The sequence below is a fragment of the Lygodium microphyllum genome, chromosome 14 (genome assembly GCF_053477565.2).
Source record: "Lygodium microphyllum isolate KBCC chromosome 14, Lygodium_microphyllum_v1.1.10, whole genome shotgun sequence".
NCBI classification, from domain to species: Eukaryota; Viridiplantae; Streptophyta; class Polypodiopsida; order Schizaeales; family Lygodiaceae; genus Lygodium; species Lygodium microphyllum.
The window spans coordinates 125,582,299-125,592,289 of NC_141148.1; the positions used below are offsets into that span (position 1 = coordinate 125,582,299).

Here is a 9,991-nt window from a genome sequence, read left to right on the forward strand (position 1 = left end):
ACCACAGTTGTACTTAGTGCAGGAGTCAGACTTGGAACCTGCTCTTGGGGTTGCGTCTGGACAATAAGATTCTTTATGTTAACATCTTATTAAACATTCCCCATATTACGTTAATATGACTAGCACAACTTTTAGCCAAGTGATTTAATCACTTAACACCTTAGCTAACATTTACAATCAAGATAGACAATAGTAAAAAGTCTTATTTATTCATGAGGACATAACCCTTTGTGTACATTTTATTTTGGAAACGTAGAACAGCTGATTGATACATCAGTTTGGGGAAAATAAGATTGTGTTACAATCGGCTACAGGGATGGAATAATAATATGGAGTGGGGTCATGGATTTTCAAGAAACGATAAGTCACAGGAAGCTTGGGGTATCCCTTCCTTTGATACCCGTTCTTCTCATAGCGCCCTAACACTTTGATCCTGCCAGCAGGGATCACTTGGGTCACTTCTTCATAGACGTACTTGTTCTGCTTGACTTGCCGACCGCTAACATGCAACGTTGTGTTTGCATGAGCTTCGACAAAGATGAACAACTTCACAATCTTTAAATCCTCCATCCACTTGATTCTCTTCAAGTTGGTCTGAAGGTACGCGAGTCGATGAGCTGCTATGTAATATATTCCTGATTCTCCCGTCCATCTCTGTTCTGCATACAGGGGTGAAGGATTATAAATGCCGTCTAGAATGTTCATCATGCCAAGCCTCTGGTGAAAATTTGAAGCATGCATTGTAGTCATGAACATGACCTGGAACACCAAGAACTTTCTCCATGCTTTGTGACTCTACAACCGAGCATCCATAAGTGAGTAAAGAAATGTTTTCAATAGAAAACACTGCTCTATTCCACTCACCTTCCCCTGACTATCCCCTTATTCCCTTTATTTTCCTCCATTAAGTTCCCTTGTAATCTTAGATCCCGTTGGTTCGCTCTAATACCAATTGTAACGTGTCCACTTGACTGCTTGTCGGACACGTCTTAGCAGCCCATCGGGAAGAGGGTCTAGAAAGTTCTACCTGGCACTCGCAAGGAATGTCACAGGGTTTGCAATCTAGGTCTCCCCGAGTCTGCCCCGAGCGAAATATAGACATGGATACCCGCTTAGGAAAGAAGAGATGGCATAATGAATATGCCATAACTAAGCGTGGAATATGTGTGTGTAATCTAGCTATAGAATCACTAGTGTATCCTTTTGTTGGGATAAAGGGCAGTGCCCATGTCCGCTCGTAAGGGCCAGGTTGTACATAGTACATATACCTATCTAAAATCATTATTAAGGTTCACTCTTCAGTACCACAAATTGTTGTCTCTATCTCTTCTCTCTCTCAATCTACATCTCTACATAGAAGCTCCATTGTAGCTAACTCAACAAAGTGGTATTACAGCTTGGTTCAGGCAATCAGGAGCTTGGCATTTCTTTAGGTGCAGGAGCTTAAAGTTGAAGAAGAGTTCAATGTGAAGAGTCTGTATGCAAGGCAACAAGGTTTGAAGCTTCTTCTTAAAGCTTGAAGCTTCCTTCTTCATTTGAGCTTGTTGGCAACCATCATTGGCCACTTGGGGACCCCCCCCCCATCATCTCCAACACTTGGAACAACATTCCAATCCCTTCAGGGCTAACGGCGCCATTAGCATGGGTATGAAAATTTGGTTTTCAACATGCTAAGGACCTACACCAATTGCTCCTCTTCATTTGGCATCATGCTTGTGCTTCATACTTTGCATCTAATGCTTAGCATTGAGCATTGAAGTGTAGTATTACACTTGGGATTGATATAAATAGGGCAGCACCTGCTCTCTTGAGATTGATGCTCATATGATAGCTATTTGGATGTATCTTGATGATGGATGCTTTGGGAACCATATGGCATTGTCTTGAGGCCATTTTGATCCAATCTTGGTGGCAACGATTTGGCTCATTTTGCATACATATTTGTGGCTGGAAACAAGGCCGCAACTATTTCTTGAGTGAATAATGCTTATGATTCACTTAGATGATGACTATCTGGTGCCCATTTGGTGCAACATGACTTGGAGATGTTATCTATGATTAGAGATCATTTTGGGGTGATTAGAGTCATCATTTTTCTTGGTTTTTCGAAAATGGAATCACTTGATAAGAATGGTACTTGGGACTTGTTGCAGTTGCCTAAAGGGCAGAAAACTCTTCCATGCAAGTGGGTTTATAAGATGAAGCTCACTTTTGGTTCTTCGCCAAAATACAAAGCACGGTTAGTTGCAAAGGGGTACAAGCACGAACATGGAATTGACTTTGACGAGATCTTCTCTCCTGTAGTCAAGATGAATACTCTAAGAACCATTTTGGGCTTGGTTATAGAAGCTGACGATATGGAGCTCATATAGATGGATGTAAAGACTGCATTCTTACATGGTGATCTCCATGAGGACATATATATGCAGTAGCCTGAAGGTTTTGTTGCAAGGGAAAAGAGAAGATGGTCCATAAGCTCAAACAAAGTTTGTATGGGCTCAAAGCACTGAGTGAATGGTATCATAAATTTGATACTTTCATGTAGTCTCAAGGCTTTCACAGAAGTCAAGTTGATCATTCCTTGTACCCCAAGAAGGTAATAGATGGCAGCCTGATTATCTTGGTTCTGTATGTTGATGACATGTTGATTGTTGAGAGGGATACTCATTCCTTGGATTCATTGAAGCAAAGCCTTCATGTGGCAGCTTTGACATGAAGGATCTTGGTGATGCCAATTCCATTCTTGGGATGCGAATACTCAGAGATAGATCTAAGCGGTTACTCTATCTATCTTAGTAGGAGTATGTATCCAAGATTTTTCAATGTTTCAATATGGAATGGATCTTGGATCTTGGAGCTTGAGGATCGAGCTTGCTTGAGCTCGCACCTTGGATCACGGAGCTATGGGAGAGCTCATAGGAGGAGGCAACTTAATTGGGCATAAAGGTAAGCTCACTACACTCATAAGTGTGAGTGTGCGGACAGCTATGTAAGAGGTAGCCATTGCACTTGGCTAAAATGCTTGAAACAATAGGCGGTCCGTGGGTCTTGGTGGTTGAGCATGAGCTCCCACATCTTGATTTTGTTGTCGAGACCAACAGATTCAAGCTTAGAGTACTTACGCTATCGGAGGGGTTTTTGTCAAAAGATTGTATCCATCGGGGATCAGAGATAGAAGGAAGTAGAGATAGGAAATGGAAGAGAAGAAAAAGAATAGACAAGAGGTAAACACAATAAAGACAAAGCGCAATGAATCGAATCGATATGTATTCACATAGCCTGAAATCCCTTGTCTGGCACTACCCCAAGGGGTCCACTAGGGTTTACCGTATGATGGTACCACGTGAGTGTAAGGGAGGGGGGTTATTTAAGGGAAGGAAGGTACATTTTATAAGGTAAGGTCCCATAAATAGGGGGTAGATAAGGGGTATTTTCATATATTTCTTGCATGCAGGTGACGTCTCCTTATTACTACTAGTGAATCCCCTGTGGGCACTACTTAGAGGCAATTTCCAAGCATTAGATCTCCTGGAGCTCCTTCGTAGACCAAAAAATGATTATTGAAATAACATCTTCTCTATTGCTGCTCAGAACCCAAATCTAATGGCTCCATTAGCTTCAAAAGGAGGGTAAAACCCCCACACCTGCTCAGGATCTCCCAGTTTACTCCTTCTTCTTCTTCCAGTTCAAAGTGTTGTTTTTTGGCTGTCAACTGTGATCGCGATGCACGTGATTTCGCCAATCTTTATTTTTTATGAAAATTCCCAAAACTAGCTGAAAAAGCAACTTGCTTTTTGCATGCCATCCTAATCTAGAAGTTTTCCTAGATATTTTTGATATTTACAATAAATAATATCCAACATATCTAAAATAGGCTAAAATTGTCCAAAAATCTAGCATTTTTGGACCATCCATGCCACTCACACTAGCACTAATGACTCAGATGTCATTGACTCTCTTGATCAATAAGAAAGTTGGATGATGATGCACTCCAGAGTTTTTCACACCGTGTCAGTGGCACAACAATGCACTCCAAATCGTGCATTGAAGTAGGGTTTGCCCTAAACCAGGTGCTAGAGATAGGTAGGAAAGCAAGGAAGTTGGAGGGAAGTTGATCTCTTTTGCAAGTAACTTATTTGGTTTTTAAGGTTTACGTGAGTAGATTGGATTAACTTAAGTGTTTGCTTGTTATTTGGATGCATTTAGGTAGCGAAAACTAAGGAAATTAAGGGAAACAAATAGTAGAGTTACTGCTATAAAATAAGGAAAAAAAAGGGGCTTCAATACATTAAGAGAGGAAAGAGAGAGAGAGAGAGAAGGAGTGGAAGACTGAAAGAGAAGGGGTTTAAAAGGTAGAGAGAGCAAGAGGGAGCTCATTTCTATCACGGTTTGTGTGTGTGTGTGTGTGTGTGTGTGTGTGTGTGTGTGTGTGTGTGTGTGAGAGAGAGAGAGAGAGAGAGAGAGAGAGAGAGAGCTAGATAGGTTTGTTGCAGGGTAATAGGGAGGTAAGAAGAGCTTCGATTTGTGCGACTAGGCATATTCGGAGGCTACATGTGAGTTGTTTTGATTTGTTGACCCCTTGATTTTGGAGCTTGCTAGAGACTAGTAGGAAGCATTGAGTCTGATACATTGGATTTTTTTCGAGTCTGCACACATTTTTGCCATTGCAGTCGAGCGGTTTGATTCCTAGAAGTGGACACTTCGACTATCAAAAGTCGTCTGATTTTTATATTCAAACACATCATAATCGGATCATCCTATCGAAAAATACTTGGCCTGCCAAAAATTAGACAATCCACAATCGCATACTGCAAAATTGAACACCGGACACATGAATTGAACAGCCCAGAATTGGACATTCAATTTTGGGAACGGGACTAAAACTTGCAAATCAGAAAAGATAATAGAGCATTAGTTTCTAGCAGTTTTTGACATTTCCATACCCTGTACAGGCCAAACCCTAGCTGTAGGACATCCCAATAGATGACTAGGTGAGTAGATAGGGTAATAGAGCTGACTATCTCAAGGCTTGAGACTCGAAACTCTAGGAGTGAATGCAATCACTGAGCATACCCCAATAGAGGTCTAAAGAACTAACAACACATGAACCCACTACCCTTCAGACCACGTATCAAACGTGTAGCAGAGACCTAGAGTGGGCCACTATAAGTGGCCACCACATGTATTGGAGAGTTGCAACTAGTTGAAATTGATTGAAGGGACTGTGATCTACGCTGATTATGATTGAACTCACACACTTCATCACATAGACACTTGAAGTGCACAAGAAAGATAGAAAGCCAGATTTGACACAAGTCCACACCATCACTCATGTGTCTAGTTCATTAATGTTGTAAACTGGTTTATATAACAAGGAACACACTAATGTGGGGTCTAAGTAAGGAACAAATGCACTAATAGGAGCAAACCCCGAGAAGTCGGATACAACATGGAAACTAGAACCTGAAACAAACAACTACAAACTATGACGGAGAAGGAAAGAGATGACATGATTAGGGACGTAGCTTTACCCAATCTAATCATCCTAATCGATACACTAGTTGCTTAGAAACCACCGATATACCGAGAGCTAGCACCAACCTTGCTGCAAACAATGAGCTTGACCTGGGAGAATTTCCAATCTCGACATTCAGCAAATGGTAAACCAGTATGACCTGTGAACCAAAATGGTGCATAATGGTAGACTAGCCTAGGACATCATAGTCATTCTTGAGGAAGAGAGAAAGTTGGCAAGGACAACATTGCAAAGCATAGGCACCTACAACCAAGGGCAACAAGCTCAGAAATTGAGACAAGATATAGAAATGTGCTCTCACCAATAGAACTAGGACATGATCAAATTCTAAGAGGGAGAGAACACCAGAGAGGCTGAGCAAGCTTCTCATAAAGTGACTCTTAGAAAATACATCTATAGAGCAATGCAGAGTAGCCCTAGTGACTATGTTACTAGCAGAACTAGGTATCATGCCAAACTCTAAGAGCCAAATCAAAATACCTATGGTTGCTAAGAAACTTGACAAGTAGTAGCCCAATAACGACCCATATAGGTTCATGGAGTTGTTTGAGGAAGTATACAAGGCGAACAGCCACATGGACCTTGCTCAATGAGCACAAGCTTTCAGACTTTGCCTAGGAGACAAAGGACAGACGTGGTTTACTAGCCTTGACAATGTCGAACATAATAATTTTAATAACCTCAAGAGTTCTCTTCATCAAGAGGTTCTCCAAAGCGGGATACTTGGACTCATTGTCAAGTTTATGAATGTCAATGCAAAAGGATAAGGAAGATATCTGAGACTACATCACCCATGTGCGAAGTCTCTTTAAGAGCGGCAGAATGACCTAACAAACAAGAGGTCTCCTCCGAAAGAGAATAGCTCCATAAGGCCTTGGTGAACAACTTGAATTTACAAAGGGATGTGCTAGCTAGGGTCTTTGAAGAAGCCATATGTGTGGATGATGTGCTCAAGGAGAGAAGCTCTAGAACCATGACCCGAGATGGCATTGCCTCTAGATCCTCAGAGAGAGCTACAACCATTAGCAAGAGATCTAGCCAGAGCACACAAGACAAGGGAAAGGGTGCCTACATAACCTCACGTTTTGCAATCATGCATTGTGGAGAAAATCACCTTCCAATTGAGTGCATGGATCCTAGGTCAAGACCATGTGCTAATTGTGATAGGTTTGGCTACAACGCAATGCATTGCAGATTGCCAAGATAATTTCCATACTCCTAACCATAAAATTAGCCTTATTACCTAGGGAATAGGTTGCCACACTTTAGGAGAGGATCTCCATTAGCTCTCCCACCACCCAACAACCCAAGGTCAATCGTCCCTAGGATGGACATCAACCCTATAGGGCCACTTGGACCCATTATGACCTATCCATACTGAGCGATACTCTGATACATTATGTAGAGGAGCTGAACAAGAATTAAGCATACATGAATCCTTATGTCTTGTACCACGAAGAGAGTAATCCCATCTTGATGGAATTCAAACCAGTGCCAGTGATGGTGTTAGGTAGGGGAAGAGGTAGAGGTCTAGGAGGACAGAACCAAGAACTGTATTGGACAAGTTCCTTCTTTATGCTTGTAACTAAATTGGACAAGTAGTCCTTTAGGTTTTCACCTCCTGTAATACTTGTAGTAGTGTTCTCCTAGGGTTTTGGGAAGCTTCTGTGATCATTGCATAAATTGGCTGGGTTGATCCAGAGGGTCCTCTGTTCTGGTTCTGATTCAAAGCTCCTATTAAGACTAGGGGTTGTTGATTCTAGTTGGTAGGATTCCATTGTTGTTGACTCGCCATTGGGGGAACTGTTTGAGGCCACTACTATTGAGGTGGAACCATCATTTCAGGCACTATCATCTACAACCACTATGGATTCGGTGCACTTTATTGCGGCATTGTTTGGATCTGGAGGTAGGGGTAGGGAATTGTCCCTGGGATTTCATTTGGTAGGTATGCCATTCCTCGCAGGGAAGGAGGTAGGGCTCCTCTTCCTGAGATCATTGATAGCATTGCTTCAACTTCATCATATAGACTTGCACCTTCCATTGCAACTTATTTACTAGTCTACTCAATTGCTATTCGCTAGAAAGTGCTTCCAGCATCAGATAATCTAAAGGGCATGCGAGTAAACTGAAATAGCCCCTTTTGAGTGCGGAATGCTGTTTTGTGAGCATCTTCCAGGTTCAATGGTATCTGCCAATATCCAGAGGCTAGGTCGAGAGATGTGAAATATCTTGATTTACCTAGCTAATCCAGTAAATTATCTATTTTAGGAAGAGGATAAAGATCATGGACAGTGACTTTATTTAAGGGTCGGAAGTCGATGCAAAATCAATGATGGGGTTCAGAAACCCAATTACTACACAATGATTCCTTTCTGAAGCATATCTGAAACGGCCTGGTCGATTCTTTCTTTTTCCAAAGGAGACCTTCTGCGAGATGCCATGCGTACAGGAGGGGAACCTCCTGTGTTGATTACATGCTGTGTGGGGAAATTAATTTGTGAGGTCTTGGCTCTTGTGTGATAAAGGGTAGGAAACTTCCTTAAAATATCTTGAACATCACGCAAACGTGTGTGAGAGCTTTCTAATGTGACCTGTGTGTGAATGATCATGGGGTTTATGTGTGAGCACATCAGTAATGGAATTGGAAGTGAAAACACCAGCTGTTGAGTATCAAAATGTAATTGAGCCTTTTTCTTGACAAACCAATCACAGCCTAAAGTCATGGGAAACAGCTGCTTAGGTAACACATAAAAAGAATCCTGAAAAGTTTGTTGAGCTAAAGAGAAAGTACAATGAGCTTGTGTATGAGAGTGATATACTTGTTGGTTATCGCCAAACAAGACCTGGATTGAAGGTGCTGTGGTTTTGTGTAATCCTAACTCCTGAACTAACTGTTCACTAATGGATGAAATGCTACTGCCTGAGTCTAGAAGAACTTCATGAGATGTGTTACCTAAATGGGCTAAAGTTGAACACACCATGTGTCTGAAAGATGAGGCGGCTTGAATATGTGGGCGATGCTCTTCCTCCAGCACCCAGCCTAGATGTTTTCCGGCAATTCGGCTAAGGCAGCAGCATCAGCAAGCTGTACCTGAGCATTCTGGTGGTGTTGTTGCATACGAAGCTTCTTCCAATGCCGCTTGATATGGCCATAGTTGTTGCAATAAAAACACTTTGGTCGTCCTTGGTCATCCCGTGTAGGTAATGCTCGCCGGTTGAGCATTCTGGATATTGATATCCATGGGTGTTGGAGTTTACTCCACCAGTTGCCTCTGTGCACTTAGTTGAGGAACCATGGCCATTGGAGAATCAGTATTGGTTGAGGCCTCGATAAGTTGTGCTATCTGAATGGCAGCATGAAAAGAGGTTGGGCCTTGATCCCATACTCGCCTGGAAATGTCATGACGGAGGGGTGGCTAGAGGAAGAACAACTTCATGTCTTCTGACATTGTGGGGTCAGCTCACAGTAAAAGTTGATTCATTCTGACTACAAACTGAGCTACCGGCTCAAGCTGTTGTTGCCTCAAAGTGTTGAGCTGCTGAAGTGATGTCTGTGTAATATTTTGATGTGCAAAATTTTGTATCAGTAATGTTTTTAAGACTTGCCAATCACCCTTAATTTCTTCTTGCTGCTGGATGAACCAAGTTGCAGCGACATTTTCCAACAGTGTCCGAATCTACATGGCCTTCCGCTCATCAGACCATTGATGGTAGCTTGAAACATTCTCGAAATGGTCCAACCACATCAGCACATCTTCGATCGGCAGCCCAGAGAATGGTTTGGGTCTGATTTTGGGATCGGGTTTGTGAAGGTGAGGAGCGCTGGACGATAAGTAGTTGAGCAAGGTTTGGTTTGTGTGATTCACTTGCAGGAGCATGTTGGAGACGGCCTGAAACATGTGCTCCATCTGCACAGGTTCTGGTTGCACGGGTTGTGTTGTAGCAAACTCCGGATGCATAGATGCATCTTCGTACATAGGTGAGTGAGCATATTGGCGTGGGGAGGCTGCGCAGCTCATGGTTGGGTGCTGAGAGAGTGGAAAATAAAGGCTCTGTGTGAAGGAGACGTGAATAGCAGGGTGCACTAGACGTGGCGAGCGTTGCCTACCATCTCCACCAATGTGGAGTGCTCTGTTTAGCCTGGAACACTCTGCCTCCACTCAGTAGAGAAACCTCTCTTTATTGTTCTCATTTGTTACATCAAGATCCTGATGGTTGGCTGCTACATCAAGAAAGGTGTTGCCGTGAATTGATCTAGCCTACGTGGAGTTAGTTAGAGTTTCCTCCTCCACAATATATATATATATATATATATATAAACATTAACATAAGTAATACTATTATTAATATTAAAATTAATAGTAACTAATATATTAAAATTAACATAATTAATATGTCTAAATTAACATTGACATTCATGTCAAAAGTAACATAAAACCTTTCATGAATATT

General features: G+C 42.0%; 1 pseudogene; it reads right to left on the bottom strand.

Moving 5' to 3' along the window:
* Nucleotides 1-8,579: 8,579 nt before the first annotated feature.
* LOC148026078 (uncharacterized) lies at nucleotides 8,580-9,558 on the bottom strand (annotated as a pseudogene).
* Between the last annotated feature and the right edge of the window lie 433 nt (nucleotides 9,559-9,991).